Genomic DNA, 5,025 nt, shown 5'->3' on the forward strand with positions numbered 1-5,025 from the left:
TATCATTTTTTTCCCCTTGAAACAGGTGCTTTGAACAGTTTTGCTGGATTCCTCAGTATGGCTTTTATTGTGACTTGGAGCCACTTTTTTTCCCTTTCACACATTGTGAAATCATTTTTTTTGAGGGGATATAAATGTATCTTGAATTCTATCCAGATTTTGATCAGTGAATTGGTAGCATGAAGCAACCTTTAAAGCTTCAGGGAACCTTGCATTTTGAGGAGCCCTGTGTAATTTCAAGTGTGCCTGGCTTTTCTGAATTTTAAGAAAAAGATGAACCAAATAAGACTAATTCTGTAAGAATTTTCGCTTGTCGGGATTTTCTGTAGTGTGTCACTGTTGCTTGTTCCTGTTTTGCTTTGTCTAGGCCGTGGGGTTATTGAGAAATGTGGAGACTGTTGGTGTATCAGTGATCTCCTAGGCAAAACCAGTGCTTGCTTTTCTTTTCAAGTGCCTGGTTTCTGTTGTGTGGAAATCGCAGGCCTCCCTGATTAAAGCGACTTGATGACAGTTCTTTTGTAAATGGACCAAATTTGAACGTTGTTATTATCATATTGAATTATTGTGTTATCTTCAATCAGGGCAAGTCCAGAAATGGACACTATTGCTTAAACTTAAATTCCATGGCAAGAGGTAAAGAATCTTCATTTCCACAGTTGCCATGGAACCTTTGACCCTGAATTGTAGTTTTTCACTATGTGTTATTACATTTGGTGTTTAGAAATCATCATGAGATCTCAGGAAATGTATCCTTGTAATATTGCACTGCTCTTTATACTAATCCCATATATATTATCTCAGTAATTTGGACTCTACCAATCCTTTACTTCTTTTATTAAATGAAGTGCCTCTGGGTCTGTCCTTTGAGACTTGCTGTTGCCACTTGGTGCAGAGGGAGAGTCGTGGCCTGAAAGAAAGCCTGGTTAGGTGCAGGAGCTCCTTCGAGGGGGAGGTCTCTCTTTTAATAGCCCTGGGGGGTTAAGTAAATTGTAGCTGGTACATAGGGCTCCTTTTCATGTCTTTGCAGTTCCCCAATCCTCCTTTCTTTGAATTCATACTAAATTTGTAAGTTTAAATTCTTTTCTTTTATTTTGTGAGGAAGATTGGCCCTGAGCTAACATCTCTTGCCAATCTTCCTCTTTTTGCTTGAGGAAGATTGTTGCTGAGCTAACATCTGTGCCCATCTTCCTCTATTTTATGTGGGATGCTGCCACAGCCTGGCTTGACAAGTGGTGCTAGGTCCACCCCCACCTGGGATCCGAACTGGTGAACTCTAGGCCGCCAAAGTGGGGCACGCGAACTTAATGGCTTTGCCACTGGGCCAGCCCCTTCTTTTCTTTTTATAAATTTAGCTTGTTTTTACTAAAGTAATTCATGCATATCATTAACCAAATCAAATAGAACTAGAAGGCTTATAATGAAAAGCAGTTGCCCCTCCTCCCGACTTAGCGCCCCAGAGACAAGTACTTTCAGCTCTTGGTGGTTTGTTCCAGTATTTACCTTCCTGTTTGAAAATATGTTATATTGCTTTTTCTTGATTTATCAATTTCGGAAATGATTTCTTGAATTCCTTTTATGGCAGGCAGGATTTACTTTTCCTATATCCCTCCCTCCCCCACCCCTCCCAATATAGATTCATCACTACTTTTTGTTAAATCAGTAGATACAAATGTATCACTGCTGAACCCTGTGGTGAACCATCCTTATTTCCTTTCTACTAGAACTTTATTTTTCCTGGAATTAAAAATTGCCTGATTTTAAAATTTGCTTAATTTTTTATGTATCCATCACAATAACTATCCAAAGACTTAAATGCTCAAAAACATCAGATAATATCAATTCCTTTTTTTTTTTTTTTTTTTTTTTTTTGTCCTTTGGGGACATTTCTTCCAGTTTTCATCTTCTGCCGTCTGGATTATTGCTCTCCAGGCCTGAGCATGGCTCAGTGGTCATTCTTGGTCTCCCTTTGTTTTTTAGTCTCATATTGGATCTCCTGTTTATTGGATCCTGTGAGTTCCTGTTTCTTCATTTACTGCCCTTTTTTGGCTAAAGTGTATCCACCACAAAAAACTTCCTAGGAAAAAGTGCATGAGAAGTAAAGATTTTGAGACTTTACAGATCTGAAAATGTCTGTACTCTTGATTGATTGGTAGTTTGGACCTACTTTGAGTTTATGTCACGATTATATTTCCCTCAGAATTTTGAAGAAATTGTGCTCCATTGTCTTATGGCATTCATGAGTCCTGTGAAAATTCTGAAACCGTCTTTTTACACGGGACCTGTTTCACACTCAAGAAGCTTTTAGGAGCTTGTCTTTACCCCTGACATTTCACGATGATGTGTGGGTCTTTGTTCATTCATGTTGATGGGTACTCAACTTGGGGGAGTCTTTCAATTTGTAGACTGGTCTACTTCAGTTCTGGGCAATTTTTGTGTTATCTTTTTGATAATTGTCTCTCCTCTATATTCTCCATCCTGTCTTTCTAGAATTCTAGTTATTTGAATGTTGGACCTCCCAGACTGATTCTCTAATTTTAAAAATCTTTCCTCTCCAGTTGCTGCTTAAGTTATATTAGATTTGTTCTTTTTGTTATCCTCCAGCTCTTCCACTAAATTTTTTTTAGCTCCATAATTTCTAAGATATCTTTTTTCCTCTGTTCCTTTTTCATAATACCTTATGCTTATTTTATAGATTCAATGTCTTTTCATTATCTCTAAGGATAATTATGTGTTTTTTCCTTATGTCTTTCCTGTTTCTCGCATTGTTTCTATTTCTTCCATGTTCCTGTTTTCTTGTTTATTTGTTTTGGACTATGTCTTCCATTCTGAAGGCTTTCTTAGAAACTTGGGGAGGTCATCCATTCATGTTAAGAATCAGGTACCAAATAGCTAATTCCGTAGGTCTTTATGTGTAGACTGGGTTTATCAGTTACTAGTGGCCATCAGGTAAAGAGCTGGCCTTTTTTGTTGGAGTCCCCTAAATTTCAGTGGAAGTCTTTTCTTTGGAGCCATTTAGTTTTTCTAGGAAGGACTCCTGGATTCTGGCAGCAGGATAGGAGAAGGGTGAGGACTGCACAGTTTGTGTGGTAGCTTTTACTTCATCCCGTCTTTCCAGCCTCCCCATGCCCTGCCCCACCCCATCACAGTCTTCCTCTGTGGTCGCTGACCCTCAGGTTCAGTTTCTCCTGTGGATGGAGGTTGGGGGTTGGTGAGTTGTGTGGCTGTGGCGAGTAGGGAGAGGACCTGGGCTCCGGTTGCTCTTCATACAGACTTCTAGTCCCCATTTCAGCTCTGTGCCTCCCTCTCGTCGTCTACAATACCTGGTGCTTCCAAGTCTTGAACCTGTTAGGGTTTGGTAGGTGTAGGTATTGGCACTTAGGCTTTAATTTCTCCCCGTCTGCTAGGTTAGTTACCACACCTCCTCCTGGTTTTTATTTTTATAAACTTTGTTGAAATCGCATGGCTGTGTAGTCTGTTCTCTTTGTCTTTGTGGATTAATACCACTAATATTCCTCTAACGTCTTTTTGGTGGGGTTTTGGAGGTAAAGAAAATAAATACATGTGGTCAGTCTATCATATTTAACTGGAAGTCTAGATTTAAATTCTAATAGTATAGAAAATAAAATCTCTTTAGTTTTATTCTATAATTCATTCTTTCTACTCTCTAATGACTTTTAATTAATATTGTTTTACTGTACTACCTACCTCATAGGATTGTTGTGAGGATTAGCAGAATCAATACATATACAGCACTTAGAACAGTGCCTGGCATGTGGTATATGTTAAATAAGTGTTAGCTATTGTTAATATTGTTGTTACCATTATTATTATTACTACTACTACTCTTAATTCAGTAACCCACTTAGACTTGAATGAAGATGTTTTCACCATAGGGAGAGTTGTTGATAAATGGGAAAATCTAGTGTTTGACAACATTGGCTCTACATTTAACTAGACTTCAATGAAATGTTCAGGAGTTAAATTTTATCTTTCTAAGACACATTAAAGCCTTAAAAAAATCCAATCAGTAATAGTCTAAAAGTTTTTAAAAGCATATCACAATTTTGATGTGCTTTTAAGCTTTATTGGTTTTGTGTTTATCATTTAAATATGAAGTCTAGAGAATAAAATTGTGGAAATGATGTTTATTATGCCTTACCTACAGCCAGGAGATGTAATATTCTTTGATATGTAGAAATAGAGAACTCGTAGATTCTAGTCACTGCATCTATGCCCTACTTTCTTGTGAGTGACTGTACACTTTTCAGAAAATGTGAACCTATAAAAAGCAAAATGCCTGCATTTGTTCAGTTACTTCAGGTATCTTCTCTGTGTCCAGATTGCATGTGATAACACAGAACTCTCATTCGCAGTGGTGAAGTGGGAGTAGCTGATTGCCCTCCTCTTTTTATGAATAGTGAGCTGCATACTTTGGGGAAGGGGATTTTTATTTGTAAGGAGATTTGCATTCTCTCTCACTAGAGTCCCATGGTTGTGACAAATGGTTGTAAATATCAGTACTGCTAGAGATAAGAAATTTTTCTACGAAAGGATTGGCCAGTTGCTTAGTGTGAATAAACCTCTTTGCAAATTATCACGATAACTTTGGTAGTACAGATGAAACAGGTAGACATGGCTAGAGTCAAACAGTGCCTGCTGTTGGCCTGCTGCTGGCATTTCCCCTCCCCTAGATGTGAATAATATTGTCTTTTATGTCCCCTTACTATTTGCTTTGATAGTTCGTCTCTGGAACTTTGATGTCTACATCTTTGGAGCCCTTATGCTGCCTCATCTCCAAATGCAGTTACTAATCTCTATCTTTTCATAGGATGGGATTTGCTCTTCTGGCCCATAATGTGCTCCCCTTCCCCTCAAAACAACTTCTCTTGGTATCTTTGATAATAAAACATTTTGGAACACTTACGATGGGCCAGTTGCTTTACCTCATTTTAGCCTCTACACATAAATGTTAAAGTACAGGAAGGAATACAAGAGCAACCAAGATGCACACAACCAGGATTAACT

The sequence above is a fragment of the Equus przewalskii genome, chromosome 17, assembly GCF_037783145.1.
Source record: "Equus przewalskii isolate Varuska chromosome 17, EquPr2, whole genome shotgun sequence".
Lineage (NCBI taxonomy): Eukaryota > Metazoa > Chordata > Mammalia > Perissodactyla > Equidae > Equus > Equus przewalskii.